General features: G+C 42.6%; 1 long non-coding RNA gene across 1 annotated transcript; it reads left to right on the top strand.

Moving 5' to 3' along the window:
* The first annotated feature begins 1,811 nt into the window (after positions 1 to 1,811).
* Positions 1,812 to 14,158, top strand: LOC122552416. The gene is made up of 3 exons (XR_006312382.1): positions 1,812 to 1,898; positions 13,321 to 13,479; positions 14,014 to 14,158. It is a non-coding gene; the product is annotated as an uncharacterized LOC122552416 (long non-coding RNA).
* Positions 14,159 to 17,076: the final 2,918 nt, after the last annotated feature.

Raw genomic sequence — 17,076 nt, 5'->3', positions numbered from 1 at the left:
GAGTGTGTGGGGGAGGGTGTGGTTTTGAGTGTCATGGAGAGAGAATGTGTGTGTGAGTGTAAAGGGATCTTAGTCTGTAAGAGGGTGCATGTGTGAGTGTGGGTGTGTGTGTGTCACTAGGAATGTGTGTATGCGCATCGGAGTGCCTCTGTGCGTGTGTGTATGTGTGTGTGTGTGTGTGTGTGTGTACGATTGCCTGGGTGTACGCGCTTGCGTGTGTGTGTGTGTGTGTGTGTATATATATATATATATATACACAAGTATCGGTTTCTATATATAGTGCAATGGAGTCACCTGTAATGTGACATGAACCCATTTAAGGCTATCCCTATGGGTAGCGAACTTAGCTATCAGCCTCTGCTCAGCCACTTTTCGCTGCTGCCTGTCACAAAGTCGGTCTTGGAGGATGGTCACCGAAAGATCCAAGGTTGAATGTCCCAGACCGCTGAAGTGTTCTCCAACTGGGAGGGAACACTCCTGTCTATTGATTGTTGTGTGGTGTCCATTCATCCGTTGCTTTAGCCTCTGCTCGGTTTCCCCAACGTACCATTCCTCAGGGCATCCTTGCCTGCAGCGTTTGAGATAGACAACATTGGCTGAGTACCTGCCACGTACATGGTGGGAGGTGTCCCCATGCGTAAAGGTGGTATCCATGTCCACACTCTGACACATCTTGCAGGGTCTACCATGACAGGGTTGTATGAAGTTGTCCTGAAAGCCGGGCAGTTTGGTAAAAGCAATGACCTGTTTGAAGTTTGGAGGTTGTTTAAGGGCGAGCAGTGGAGGTGTGGGGAAGGTCTTAGCGAGGTGCTCATCCTCATTGATAATGTGTTGCAGGCTGCGAAGAAAATGACATAGTTTTTCGGCTCCCTCACCCTAACCCTATTGCATCTCCAAATCATATTTTAGAGTTTTCATCCTTGACACCTTCGATGCTTATCAAATGTATTGTGCAACATGTAGCAGCACTGACTCATCTTGTGTGGGAGGCTGGTACGTGACGATCATCAGAGGTTTCCTTAATCACGTTTAGTCCGAGTCATGCGATGGAATGGGACTGGAGTCCACGCTGAGGACTTTCAGGCCAACTTCTTGTCGATTGTAAACTGCTGTACTGCCACCTCTTCTGGGACTATCCAACCAGCAGGACAGGACATAACTAATATGGCAATAGTGGTGCCTGGTCAATTGTTTCCAAATGTCGATTGCATAAGTAAAATAGGCTACTGGCCAACTAATCTTTGAAATACCTTTCGCCAAGTTAGCACTATTGCCAGATGTTAGTAAGGAGGACTTGTAAGTTGAGAGAGCTTTTTGGACCATTTCTTTCCCAATGCTTTGGTTGATGTCAGTTGATGCATTCAGTTTCCTTTTGTTGTTGAGACTTCGAAGCGATTGGTGAAACTGGATAGTTTGCTTGGCCATGTCAGAGGGATTGGAAGTCAACCACATTGCTATTGATCTGGACTCACTTGCAGTCGAGCCAATGTGAGGGTTCCTTCCCTGAAGGAGATTAATTAGCCAGATGCTTGTATTTTTCCACCAATCCACCATGGTTTCACTGCAATCACAACATTATTCATTCCAGATTTTGTTTTCTCGAATTAGAATTTCACACTCTGCTGTGTCAATATTTGAGCCCAGTTCCCCAAAACGTTCGGTGAGTTTCTGGATTAATAACATAGTGAAAGTAATACTAGGCTATTGCCTCTTGAAATACGTGGAACACTGAGAATTATTGAGGAATATCTGAATTTAAAAGTTCCATTTTTACAATCGTTCTTAAATCTCCATTCCCTCAGATCCAAACACTGCTGAAATTGGGAACGACATTAAACATTCCACTTGGGAACCGGAGGAAAGTTCATCATTAAACCGAGCAGTGACTGCAGAAGCAGGTAATAGCCAGAGCTGAATCGCTGAAAAGAATTATTCACGGAGCAGGAATTAATGCACACAGCTTAATGTGCCAGGGGACATGTGCTTTAGAGATGATAGAAAGAGGGAAGGGCTTTTTTTGATCAAGGCGAATAATGCAGCTGCATTTAAAAATGAAATAACTGACGGATTATCTAGTGATGAAGGGAGTAATGACGTTATTTGAGGTGATACTATAGGCCCTCAAATAGTCAATGGGAATTATAGGGCAAATATGCAGGAACACTCGGGAGACATGGAGGAGCAATAGGTGTGTCGCAGTAGACGATTTTAATTTTTCTAACAGACTGGGACTTGCACAGAGTTAAGCGTTTAGATGTGGTGGAATTTTTTAAGTGTGTTCAGGCAAGAGTCCCCATGCAGTTTATGGAGGGTCCTAGTCGAGAAGGGGCAAATGCCGAAATAGACTTGCGAAGTAGGGCAGGGCAGGTTACACAGGTGACAGTGGTGAAGCACTTCTGAACCAGCGACCATACTTCTACTAATTTTAAGATAGTTATGCAGAGGGAAAAATTTGGTCTGCAGGTTCAAGTTCCAATTTGGGGCAAGATGGAATTTGAAATAATTAGACAGGAGTTTGTAGAAGTTGATTGGAGTGGTTTGCTGTAGGGAAAGGGACCCCAACAGGTAGGAGGCCTTTAAAAGTCAGATAGCCAGAATTTAAGGTCTATATGTTTCTTAGAGAGTGAAGAGCAAGTTTGGCAGAAATAGATATTGAGGCTTTGACCAGAAAAAAAAAGAAAGAGGCATAGCTCAGTTACCGGCATGTGGGATCAATGGAATCCCTGGATATATGTCGAGGAGGCAGGAGTTTACTGAGGACTGAAATCGGAAAGGTGAAAAGAGAGTACGAAATAGTTGTGACTGAGAGGATTAAGGAGAAAACAAAGAAAGACTTTTTAAAAAATATATATATTAAACGCAAATAAAATAACTACAGAGAGAATAGGACTGTTCAAGGACCATAGCAGACATGTATTTGTGGAACCACAGGAGATACACGGGATACTCAATGAATGCTTCTCCTTTGTGTTTAAAGCGGAGAAAGACATGAAGCCTTGAGAACTTGGGAAGGTAATGATCATGTGTTGGTGACAATCAAAGTAGAGGTGATATTGGATGCTTTAGAATGTATGAAGGTGGATAAACCTCCTGGTCCGGTTCAGAGATAAAGAAAAACACTGAAAGAGGCTAGAAGATAAATTGTGGGAGCCCTGGCTGACGTTTTAGCATAATAGTTAGCCAGAGGAGAGGTCCCAGAAGACTGGATGGTGGCAAATGTTGTACCTTTATTCAAGAACAAATGCACTGGAAAAACCCAGAAACTATAGACCAGCAAGCCTGACATCTGTAGAAAATAAGTTACTTGAGAAGTTTCTGAAACACAAAGTATATATGCATTTCGAAAGACAGAGTTTGATTAGGAGTAGTCTGCAAAACTTTGTCAGCATGGGAAATCATGTTGCACAAATTATTTTTTTTTGTCGAAGTGACTGGAAAGGTTGATGAGGTCACAGTGGACGTAGTCAATATGGATTTCAGTAAGGCCTTTGATAAGTATCCACATGTTAAGTTACTCTGGAAGATAAGATCGCATGGAATCCACAGGAATCTGGCACATTACATATAATATTGGCTTTATGGTAAGAAGCAGAGAGTAAGAGTCGAAGGATGTTTGTTGGAGTGGAGGCCTGTGACTAGTGGACTGCCTCAGGCGTCGGCGCTGGGCCCTTTGCTGTTTATTGTCTCTGTCAATGATTTGGATGAGAATCTGCAAGGCAGGTTTATGAAATTCGTAGATGCAAATAAATAGGCAGTTTCGTGGACATTAAGGAAGTTTATTGGAAATGGCAGCTGGAACTCGATCAGCTGGGGAAAAGCACTGAGAAACCCATCTGAACCAGATGGTACCAATATCCTGGGGCTGGGGTGGGGGGGGGAGGAATTTGCTAAGGCTACTGGGGTTGATTTAAACTAATACAGCAGGGAGATGGGAAACAAAATTGTAGTTCAAGTATAGAAAAGGTTGAGAGTAGGGAGGTCCAAAATCACGTTTCAGGGATGCAAGGTGGCACCGGCAAGCAAGAAGTTGATTTGAAGTGTGTTTACTTCAACCCCAGGAGCACCCGGAATAAGGTGGGTGAACTTGCAGCATGGGTTGGTACTTGGGACTTCGATGTTGTGGCCATTTCGGAGACAGGAATGGTTGTTGCAAGGTTCCAGGATTTAGATGTTTCAGTAAGAACAGAGAAGATGCTAAAAGAGGGGGAGGTGTGGCATTGTTGGTCAAGGACAGTATTACAGTGGCAGAAAGGGCGTTTGGGGACTCGTCAACTGAGGTAGTATGGGCTGAGGTTAGAAACAGGAAAAGAGAGGTCAACCTGTTGGGAGTTTTCTAAAGATCTACGAATAGTTTCAGAGATGTAGAGGAAAGGATAGCAAAGATGATTCTCGATAGGAGCGAGAGAGACAGGGTTGTTGTCATGGGAGACTTCAACTTTCCAAATATTGACTGGGAACACTTTAGCACGAGTACTATAGATGGGTCAGTTTTTGTCCAGTGTTTGGAGGAGGGCTTCCTGACATAGTACGTAGACAGACCAACAAGAGGCGAAGCTACATTAGATTTGGTACTGGGTAATGAGCCCGGCCAGGTGTTAGATTTGGATGTAGCTGATGACTTTGGTGATAGCGATCACAATTCCGTTATGTTTACTTTAGTGATAGGAAGGGATAGGTGTATACCAGTGGCCAGTTGTTACAGCTGGGGGAAAGGCAATTACGCTGCGATTAGGCAAGATTTAGGAAGCATAGGATGGGGAAGGAAACAGCAGGGGATCGGGACATTAGAAATGTGGAGCTTATTCAAGTAAAAGCTCCTGTGTGTCCTAGATAAGTATGTACCTGTCAGGCAGGGAGGAAGCTGTAGAGCGTGGGAGCCGTGGTTTACAAAACAAGTGGAATCTCTGGTCAAGAGGAAGAAGAAGGCTTATGTTTGGATGAGATGTGAAGGCTCAGGTAGCGTGTTGATGGTTAAAAGGTAGCCAGTAATTACCTAAAGAGAGAGCTCAGAAGAATAAAAGAATGACGAGGGGCCAATCAAGGATAGTAGTGGGAAGTTGTGTGTGGAGTCAGAGGAGATAGGGGAAACACTAAATGAATACTTTTCGACAGTATTCACTCTAGAAAACGACAATGTTATCGAGGAGAATGCTGAGATACAGGCTACTAGACTAGGTGGGACTGTGGTTCACAAGGAACAGGTATTAGAAATCCTGTAGAGTGTGAAAATAGATAAGTCCCCTGGGCCGGATGGAATTTATCCTAGAATTCTCTGGGAAGGCAGGGAGGAGATTGCCGAGCCTTTGGCATTGATCTTTAAATCGTCAGTGTCTACAGGAATAGTGCCAGAAGACTGGAGGATAGCAAATGTGGTTCCCCTGTTCAAGAAGGGGAGTAGAGACAACCCTGGTAATTATAGACTAGTGAGCCTTACTTCAGTTGCTGGTAAATTGTTGGAAAAGGTTTTAAGAGATAGGATTTATAGGAAAGAATAATGTGATTAGGGATAGTCAGCACGGTTTTGTGAAGTGTAGGTCGTGCCTCACAAACCTTATTGAGTTCATGTGGTGTATATGGATTTCAGCAAGGCGTTCGATAAGGTTCCCCACTGTAGGCTATTGTACAAACTACGGAGGAATGGGATTATGGGAGATATAGCAGTTTGGATCAGTAATTGGCTTGCTGAAAGAAGACAGAGGGTGGTGGTTGATAGGGAATGTTCATCCTGGAGTCCAGTTACTAGTGGTGTACCGCAAGGGTCGGTGTTGGGTCCACTGCTGTTCATCATTTTTATAAACGACCTGGATGAGGGCGTAGAAGGGTGGGTTAGTAAATTTGCAGACGACACTAAGGTCGGTGAAGTTGTGTATAGTGACGGAGGATGTTGTATATTACAGAGAGACATAGATAAGCTGCAGAACTGAGCTGAGAGGTGGCAAAAGGAGTTTAAAGCGGACAAGTGTGAGTTGATTCACTTTGGTCGGAGTAACCGGAATGCAAAGTACTGGGCTAATGGTAAGATTCTTGGTAGTGTAAATGAGCAGAGAGATCTCGGTGTCCATGTACACAGATCATTGAATGTTTCCACCCAGGTTGACAGGGTGATTAAGAAGGCATACAGTGTTTTGGTCTTTATTAATAGAGGGATCGCGTTCTGGAACCATGAGGTTATTCTACAGCTGTACAAAACTCTGGTGCGGCCCCACTTGGAGTATTGTGTACAGTTCTGGTCACCGCATTTTCAGAAGGATGTGGAAGGTTTGGAAAGGGTGCAGAGGAAATTTACTCGGATGTTGCCTGGTATAGAGGGGAGGTCTTATGCAGAAAGGCTGAGGGACTTGAGGCTGTTTTAGTTAGAGAGAAGAAGGTTGAGAGGTGACATAATAGAGACATATAAGATAATCAGAGGGTTAGATAGGGTGGACAGGGAGAGCCTTTTTCCAAGTGTGCTGACGGCGAGCACGAGGGGGCATAGCTTTAGTTGAGAGGTGATAGACATAGGACAGTTGTCAGAGGTAGTTTCTTTACTCAGAGAGTAGTAAGGGTATGGAATGCCTTGCCTGCAACGGGAGTAGATTCACGAACTTTAAGTACATTTAAGTCGTCATTGGACCAGCATATGGAGGTACATGGAATAGTGTAGGGTAGATGGGCTTCAGATTGGTATGACAGGTCGGCGCAACATCCAGGGCCGAAGGGCCTGTACTGCGCTGTAATGTTCTAAATATTCTATGTTCTATGAAATCGCAAATGGCGTTTAATATGGATAGATGTGAGGTCTTGCATGCTGGAAAGTCAAATCAAGGTAGTAGTTTCATGGTGAATGGTAGGGTCTGCAGGATTGCAATGGAACAGAGGGAGCTGGAGTTCAAGTGCACGATTCTCTGAATGTACAGTCACACTTAGACAGGTCAGTGAGGAAGGCTTTTGGCACACTGACATTCATGTCTCAGAACCGCGAGTGTGGTGCTGGAAATGCACACCAAGAACAGGACAATCGATGTTTCGGGCATTGTCCAAACAGGTTTTGGGCCTCCTCCATTGCCAAACCCTAATCACCCAACTCCTGGAGGGAGACGCCTCATATTCCGCCTTTGGACCCTGCAACCATGCGGGATCAATGTGGATTTCAGCAGTTTCCTCATTTAAGCTCCACTCACATTATCCCCATCCCAAGCCTTCAACTCGGCAACGCCCTCCTGACCTGTCCATCACCTTTCACATCTATCCACTCCACCCTTCTCTCAGACCTATCACCTTCCCCACACCTTCATCTATCTATCGCATTCTCGGTTGCCTTCCCACCAACCCCACCCCCTCCCATTTATCTCCCAACCCCCTGGCCCACAAGCCTCATTTCTGATGAAGGGCTTCGGCCCAAAACATCGATTCTCCTGCTCCTTGGATGCTGGCTGACCTGCTGCACTTTTCTATCGTCACACTTCTCGTTTCTGATCTCCAGCATCTGAAGTCTTCAATTTCTTCTTTTCATCAGTCAGTGCACTGAGTATCGAAGTTAACATTCTATGTTACTGTTGTACAGGACGTTGGTGTGGCCGAAAATGGTCTTCCATTTTCGTCACCTTGCTATAGAAAAAATGCAGAAGAAATTTCCAAAGATGTTGCCAAGACTAAACAGTCTGAATGAATTATTGAGAGCGTTTGGACAAGCAAGGACTTTTCTTTCTTTAGAGCGCAGGAGACTGCGGGAGAATCCTCTAGAAGTGGATGAGTTCATGAGAGGCGTGGGTAATGTGAATACAACCAGTCGTATTCCCAGGGTAGGGGAATAGAAAACTAGAGAGCACCAATCTACGTTAAAAGGGAAAGAATAAAAGGGAATGTGAAGGGCAACGTTTATACACAGAAGTTGGTCTGCATATGGAATGAGCTGCTCGCAGAAGTTGTTGAGGCAGCTACGTTAATGGCATTTACAAGGCATTTGGACAAATACATGGATAGGAATGAATTAGAGCATATGTGCCAATTGTAAGGAAATGGCATTAGTGTGGATGGACATTTTGGTTGGTATGAACCAGTAAAAGCCGAAGCACTTGTCTCCGTGCTGGAAGACTGTATGAATCAACGACTCACAGACCAGACAATACATTCTGCTCATGTTGAGGAAGAGTGTTTGAGAAGCTTGAGCAGAGTGGTGTCTAGTATTTTAAGAGAATTAGCGCCAATTACTTTGGAATTAACCATGCAGTAACTGAGGTGAATTGCAGTAATTTCATATTGAGTGTACAACCAATTCAAGGAGTTAAATGCTTTGAATGAAGGGTATGGTGTGAAGATACTGAGATGCATGGAATTATGTACTGAAGGGAATAGAATACAGCCACTGAAAGGAATGGAATCCAATGACTGCTGGAAGTAGGAATAACTTTTTAGCTGTTAATCTTTGGTTTGACTGTTTAAAAAGAAAGGGAATGGCAGATGCCCTACCTGATCGTGCATTGAAAAATGATCGTACTCTTCATGCAGTTAGGATTGAGAGTTGACTGCATTTTGTTAAACGGAACATGATATAGTGACTGGCAGGAGGCAATTTCTCAGTTCTTGCATATATTAAGACAAACAAATCTGACTTCCTACCCCTCGTTTTTGATCTGTTCTTCTTTTCTGTAACTCTTAGTTATCTTCGCAATTTTTTTTTGCAATTACAAAACTTCCAGCAACTCAGGGTTCTGAAGGTAAAACAAATCGTAAAGCCACCCAGAAAGCATCTTACAAATACACTGCATTTTCTGCACTAGGTATCACTCCGATGTGATTAATACTTCAAATAGACATAATGTTGATTGATACTGTCTCAAGTTTCATTATTACCTGAAGTATTGATACCATTTGATTGATAATAACTCAACTTTGATTACTACCTCAAATATTGATACTATTTGATTCATAATACCTCAAATTTGCATCTTAAATGCTCAGTCAGACTTCCACCTCACATTTCAATTTTACACTTTCATGGCATTAAAATCAATCACAAGACTGATACATCTGCAAATTGCGACATAATTCAGTCAAGGACTCTCTCTATCCTTCAGTGAGATGCATTAGAGGAAAAGCACGGCATAAACGGAGTGTTATGTTTTGATTAAAACCGCTAGAATGGAGTTACTAAGCGTCATGGAGCTGTGCACCATGGAAATAGACCTTCTAGTCCAACTCTGATGCATGCCGATCAGCTATCTCAATCTGACCGAGTCCCATTTGCCAACATTCAGCCCATATGTCTCTAAAGATTTCCTGTTCACGTACACATCCAGATGCCTTTTAATTTTTTTAACTGTACACCCTTCCACTAATTGCTCTGGCAGCTCATTCCACACATGTACCACTCTTTGCGCGAGGAAGCTGCCCCTCAGGTTCTTTGACATCTTTCTGCTCTCAACTAAAACCGGTGCTGTTTAGATTTGGAATTGCCAACTCTTGGAGAAAATGTATTGGCTGTTCACCTGAACACAATCCTCATGATTTTATAAACCTCTGGAATGTCGACCCCCGTCCTTCGATTCCATGTGGCACAAAACCCACCTATTCAGCCTCTCCCAATAGGTCAAACGCACGAATCCTCCAATATGCTTTTAAGTCTTTTCTGAACCCTTTACAGTTTCACATCATCTTCCCTCGAACAGGGAGACAAGAATTCAACATCATATTCTAAAGGTGACCACACCAATGTTCTGTAAAACTGCAACGTGACATCCCATCACTTACATATAATACACTGACTACTAAATGCAAGCTTATGCAAAAGATGTTCTCACCTCAACCTTCAGGTAAAGAAGATCCATGCCATTAACACAGAGTTGGACCGGGATCTCCACAGCATCAATTTGCTTGCGCTTGTGGGTTAGGAGTGAAATGAAGGCACTGAAGGAAATAGGATGCAGTGACTGAGGGGAATAGAATACAAAGGCTATTGAGAGTTGGAAATTGTGCTTCCTTTCTTGCTTGATCTCGTGAAACAGAATGCCAATTGTTCACCACAATTCTCCATATTGAGATTGATAGCTGTGATATCACCAGATGCACCGTTCAAATCTGCATCATCTTCTGCAGGAGGTAGCATTCATTTGTGATTAAATGTCTCACATTATATGTCAAATTTATTTCTTCAATTCTCTCTTAGTCAGAATTAAACTGCACATCTCCGACTAAGGCTTCCCTGACTTTACAAACGATCATATCTTCACATCATTTCAAGGACTCTCACTGTGCTCCAGTCAGATGCAGTAAAGGTTGAACACAGTGCAGTGTTTTGAACAAAGGGTGTGGGATGAAGATATTGAGAGAAGACGGATGATATATTTGAAGAGAATAGAATGCAGTGATGGACGGGAATGGGATGCAATGTCATTTGGGTGAAGGAATTTGCTTTTCTTTGATTTTTCTTGCTCTCACTTTTGTGTCCTGACTGTTGCAAGTCGAAGACAATTGTGGATGTCGTTCATTATCGTGACTTGGAACATTATCCTTTTCATTTTCTCATTATGCATTTCATACTAGGTGATGTTTGCATTTTGTCAATCTAAATGTGATGTAAAGGTTGGGATAGGGTCAATTATCAAGTATTCATAAATATATTGAGACTAACAGAAAGTAAGGACTGCAGATGCTGAAGATCAGATTCGAAAGGTGCGGCATTAAAAGCACAGCAGGTCTGGCAGCATCCAAGTAGCAGGAGAACCGACGTTTTAGGCATAATCCCTTTATCAGGAATACGGAGATGGGGGAAGGGAGCTTGTAGATAAATAGGAGAAGTGGGGCTGGGGAGAAGGGAGCTGGGAAGGTGATAGATTGATGCAGGTGTGGGGTGAAAGTGATAGGTCGGACCTGATGGTGGAGCAGATAGGTGGGAAGGAACATGGAGAGGTGGGATAGTTCAAGAGGGCAGTGATGAGTTGGATTGTTGCATCTGCAATGAGTTTGGGGAGGGGTGGAAAACTGATGAAATAGATGTTGACACCGTGTGGTTGGAGGGTCCTAAGTGGGAAGACAAGGCGTTCTTCCTTCACGTATCGGGTGGCTTGGATTTGGTGGCAGAGGAGGCGTCGATTCTCCTGTTCCCTAGATGCTGTCTGACCTGCTGCGCTTCTCCAGCAACACATTTCCATCTCTGATCTCCAGCATCTGCAGACCTCATTTTCTCTTCAAAGAGGCCCAGAACTTGCATATCCTTGTCAGAGTGGGGCAGTGATTAAAGTGGTCGGCCATAGGTCAGTGGAATTGTTTGGCGCGTGTGTCCTAGAGATGTTCCCTGAAACATTCCATGAGGTTGGCGTCCTTTCTCTCCAATATAGAGATGACCACATCAAGAATCGATGTGCAGGAAAACGTCTCATCTGCTGTGTCAGTTGCTCTCGATTTAGTCTTCTCCATGTTGAGTGGCAGGACACCAACTGGCAGAACATTTCAGAAAACATCTCTTGGACACACACACCAAAAACCCCATTGCCTCATGGTTGACCACTTCAACAATCCCTCCCACTCTGCCAAGAACATGCAGGTCCCGGGTCTCCTCCACCGCCAAGCCCTTGTCATGCTATGCCTGGAGGAAGAACGACTCTTCCTCTGCCTTGGGACCCTCCAACCACTGGCATCAACGTCGATTTCACCAGTTTAATAATTTCCCCTCTCCGCATCTCATCCAACATCCTACCATTCAACTCGACACCACCATGTTGAAATGTTCCACATGTGCATCTTCCTATCCGCTCCAACTCCCGCTATAACTGTAATGTGTTGACTAGAATAAGGCCAATTTTTCAAGAATGGTCTCTGTATTGACAGTGACAGCTGTGAATTTTCGTCCGCTGTTTCCTTCCATTCTTCTGTCCTGAGACGACTTGATACATCTATATTTATTCCTTCTTGTTTCAAATCTTCCAACAACTCAGGATCCTGAATGTACAAAAACCCCATACTCCACTGAGAAGTCGTATTCCAAATCACACCATCTTCTGTAACATGTAGCACACCCGTCTGACTACATACCTCTTATTATGCTTCAAAAATTGCTTTTAAATTTGCTCGCACCTGGCATTACACCTTACATCTCTGATTGATGCTTTGGTGGCATTCTAAGTGCAATCACTACTTCAGACACAATCTACAAATATCTGTAAGATTAACGCAAGGACTGTGTCTGTTGGTCAGTAAGATTTCAATACACAGTGAGGATGGGGTAAAGTGAATACGATGTTTTGAATGAAGTGCGTAGAATGTCGTTTCGTGGAGGTGAGTGATGAAAGCTCCAACGGGAATAGAATGCAGTAGTTTAAGGAAATGGCATGCAATACCTATTGGGAGTAGGAATTTACACGTTGATCGCTGTGAAGTGTATGACTTGACTGTTTGAAATCAAAGGTAATGGCAGACGGTCTTGCGTTATGGAGCGTTGGAATTTGATCCTACCCTTTGGGATATTGTCATCATACAGTTTAAAAAGAGTGTTGCTTGCACTTTATTATTCTGAATTTGATGTATGACTGGGATTATGCCAGTTGGTCAGGATTCATCTCCATATTCAGACTGATTGCAATAATGTATAATAATAATAACCATTATAACGTGTTCGTCTTCATTGCGAGAGATTTTGACTACAGGATCAGTGATGTGTTATTGCATTTCTACAGGACCTTGATGAGGCCACACCTAGCATATTGGGTGCCGTTTTGGTCTCCTTTTCTGAGGAAGGATGATCTTGCTCTCAGAAAGTGCAGTGAAGATTTACCAGTCTGATTCAGGCTTTTGGCAGAACTGATGTATGAAGCGAAATTGATTAGGATAAGGATTGTTTTCAGATGAATGAGCCTGGGTGGGGCGGGGTGGGGGAGCGGGAGCGGGGTGGCGCGGTCTCATAGAGACTAATACATTTATGACAGGACTAGATAGTTAGATGCAGAGTGGGTGTTCTTGATGTTGGATGTTGGATACAAAAAGTATCACAGTCTGAGGTTATGGGATGGATCCTTCAGGACAGAGATGAGCAAACATTTCTTCACTCAAAGAATGTTGAGCCTGTGAAACTCATTATTACAATAAGTGGTTAATGCGACAACATTGAATATGTTCAAGATGCAGCTGGATATAACATTTGAAACGAATAGAATCAAAGCTTATGAATAAAAAGCAGGATTAGGTTCTTGATTTGGACAATCAAACTGATTCTGTTGAATGATGAATCAGGTTCGAAGGACCAAATAGTCTCCACCTGTTGTTATCTTCTAGGTTTCTATGTTTCAAAACAGCATGCGAAGCTCCCTCTTTAATCTCAACTGTCACCTTCCGATCTTGCCGTTTCAGAGACAAAGTTAACTCAGAGACCCGCGGACCAATCGACGAAAACCTCAGCTGAATTTTCCATGCCTGCTTCAACAGGATTTGGGACTTCAACTTTAAAATCAGTTCCTACGCCATCCACTCCTATACGACATTCTGATCTTCAGAATGATTCTGGGCAAGGTAAGGGAATTGTAAGTACTGAACAATTTGTGAAAATCACATGAACATAAAAGCTGCGTGTGGAAAACACTGCGGGATATATGCAGAGAGCTTCAGGGGCATTTGGACAAGTTGAATGTGTGTGTGAAACAATAGACGATGAAATCTAATGTAGATCATTTGGCATCCGCCACATTGGTAGCAAAACGAAAAAAGACACATTAAATTTGAATGGCTACAAATTGAGAGAGGGAAATGTGCAATAAGACTTGCTTATCCTCGTGCACCTGTCTCGGGAGATAAGCAGGTAAAGGAAGCAGTGAAATTAATGGTGTGTCGGCATTAAAAGGGAAGTATCCTAGTATGTCTTGCTGGAATTGTCCACTGATTTGGTGAACCAACATCTCGAATACACTGTACAGCTTTGATCTCCTTACCTGGTCAAGGACATTCCTCCGCATGTCGAAATGGAGATAGCTTATTAGACTGATTCCTGGGGCGGGATGAAGGCACACAAGGACAGGTTGAATCGATTATGATTTTTTTTCGACACAGAAAAATGCTTGGGATCTTGTAGTAACCGAAGATATTCGAACAGGGTGATTGTTTGGAGGTGCTGGTAATCGACTGGGGATACAAAGTTAAAAATCACGCTTTTACGATCTCATACTCCATAAACACTAGATGAAGGAGCAGCACTCCGAAAGCTATTGCTTCAAAATAAATCTATTGGACTATAACCTGGTGTTGTGTGATTTTTAACTTCTAAGAAGGTGAGGCAGTGTCAGTGAAGCAATGATTTCGCCAATGACATAGTCGTCCAAACCATGAGTTTTACGCGTGAATCTGGTTCTTCAATTTCTCTCTCTCTCTCTGTCTCTAAATCCCAGCTCTGCTCTCCTCCTCGCTCTTTCATTTGAAAATAGACTATATGTCTGTGTCTGATCCTCACGCCCTTCTCTCTCCTTCTGTTTCTCTCTATCTCACAGTTCAGCTGTGTTTTATGCTTGTTCTGAATCATTACTTCTCTCTGTTGTTGCTTATCTCTTTGTCGTTGTATTGTATTTATTCTTCCGTATGTTTCTCTGGATCTATGCACTGACTCAGTTTTACACAACTAGATTTTTGTGTTTTTTGTTAGTTTTCCTCAATATTTATATCAGAGTCTTTGTTTCTGTGGCTCCATCCAACTACCTGTCTCATATTCTCTGTGTCCCGGCCTTTGACTGCTTGTCTGTTTGTATTTGGGTCTCCATTGCCTTCGCTAACCTATTTCATCTCTCTGCATTTCCCTCTTTTCGATTGTCTGCATCCCTTTGTCTACATTTCCATAACTGTGTTCGAAAGCCACCCTCTCTCTCTCTCTCATTTACTCACTCTCAATCTGGATATCCCTACACTGCATTTATCTTCGTGTTTGTTTGTATGAGCCTCCTTAATTATCTCTATTTATTATTGCCTTTGCCAAACCGTCTCTCCCTGTTCCTTCCTATTTCTGACTGTCTCTTTTTTTCTGTATCTCCCTGTCATTATTTCTCACTGTGTCTGTCTGTCTCTCTCTCGCTCTCTCTCATTGACTTGCACTTGGGTTTTCCTTGTCTGACTCCATGTGTATTCACCTGATTCCATGACCTCATCTTTTTGCTTTTTATGATGATGATACGAGGAGGGAAGGCTAATTGAGGAATTGTATAAAGATGGATGTAAATTATTTGTGAACTGCAAGCAACAAGCTGCGAGATTTTGAAGCTGGAGTGAAGAATGCCAATCGAGGGAATGTCTAAAGGAGATACAAAGAGTGAAATGAAGGCATAATAACACATATAAAGATATACAGAGTGAAGAAACAGACAGAGAATACGGCAAAACTGATACCACTGAGAAGGGACTACACACTTAAATCATCACGATGCCTTGTGTGAAATATGTGTCTGTTGAATCTGTTCTTGCTGCTATTTTATTTAGATTCGCCAAACCGATTGGTTAACGTGATGATAATTTCGGAGGCAGAGATTGAGAATGAAAAGGCGAGGAGAATCGCGATTAACGTGGTGAGAGACTCCGCCATATAAATAGTGAAGAGAAAGATTTCCCTTCCTTGTCCATTATCAGTGATTGGGCACTAGTGCTTCGCAATTATAAACAGTTTATGCTTCGTGTTCGTTTCGTCTTATATCACACAGACAAAAACATTCGTCGGGGAAAAGGAGGAATGTCCTTCGAGGTTTTGACAAGCCTTCTTAAGACCTTAAATTGGCTCAAGACATGGATTAGGCTGAATGTGCTTGCACTGCTACTGTGTATCAGGATCAAGAGGAACGAGCCTTTTTCTCTTTGTGCTTCATTTTTCGCTCTTGCCACTTCCCTCTAATTTTTTGTCTTCTATTTCTTTGTCATTGAATTTTATACCTTCCCACTTTATATAATTTTCTAGCAAGGTCTTTCCTTCCTTGCACGCCTTTCACTGTTGTCCTTCGATTCTCTGCCTTTTCTCCACTTATCACTTTATCTGTCTCACATTCTACCCCTCTCTCCGGTCCTTTCTATGTCTCAACCTGTGGCGTTTCACTCGCTGACCCTGTAACTTTCAGACCCTCTCTCTGACTTTGTTTCATCTCATACCTTCGGTGTAACGATCTTGTTTTGCATTCGACATTGCAGCTTCAGATGATGGTCAATGAGCGAGCCAATCAAGATGTGGAATTGGTCCATGAAGAGGGATACTGCATGCTTGTGGTCTCTTCAGAGCATGAAGAAAACTGACCATGTTCATGACCACTCGATACCTTGTCATGATGATCACAGCATTGCCAAAAACGGACTGTCCCGCCCTTTCACGATCTAACAGGAGCAAACTTTTAGCAATGGTTTTTACTCTGAAATAGAAATGTACTCATCATATAACGCTAACGAGTCTGTTTTATGTTGTAGCTTTGTGTATCACGTGCCTCAGTTAAGCAGTAATTTCCAAAATCACAAACCATTAAGCAAAAAGCAGAGTCCACTTGCCCCTTCAAGCCTTCTCAATCATTAAATTTGATCACTGTATTTCTGATTTTATGCTCAGCTCGAAGTTCCTTTGAAATTCTTTCACCTCCTCACTATTCAATAATCTTCCAGCAAAATATCGGAACTGTCTACATCCCTTGACTTTGAAGAAGAGAATATTGAGACTCAAAGATGTATGAGAGAGCAAAAAAAAACCTTTCCTTATTTCTATCTCAAATATGTACCGTATTTAGAAGAAAACTCATGGGTCTCTTCTTTCTACATTATTTCGCAAGATGAAACAACCTCTCCACCTAAACCCAATTGTTTAGACACGTGGTAAACCATTCTGCTAATTTAAACCAGACACATAGAAACACTTACCTCGCCTCGTAATCTGTAAAAATATGTGTGGCAAAGAATTACCAAATCCCATTATTTAATGAAAAAAAAATTCTTTAATTCCAAAAGTAAAGAGAACATTAAATAACAACTCGCTACACTGTAAACCTCCTTTATCTTAACGATTTATGTACCTCCCACTCTACATAACCATACGGATCTGATATAATACCCCGATTAAGTTTACAAAATTCAATTTTCAAAACGACCCTACTGTCTATGTTCCTC

This window comes from Chiloscyllium plagiosum, chromosome 8, assembly GCF_004010195.1.
Source record: "Chiloscyllium plagiosum isolate BGI_BamShark_2017 chromosome 8, ASM401019v2, whole genome shotgun sequence".
NCBI lineage: Eukaryota > Metazoa > Chordata > Chondrichthyes > Orectolobiformes > Hemiscylliidae > Chiloscyllium > Chiloscyllium plagiosum.
The sequence above is the reverse complement of the archived record's forward strand: the minus strand, read 5'-3'. Positions and strand labels throughout refer to the sequence as shown.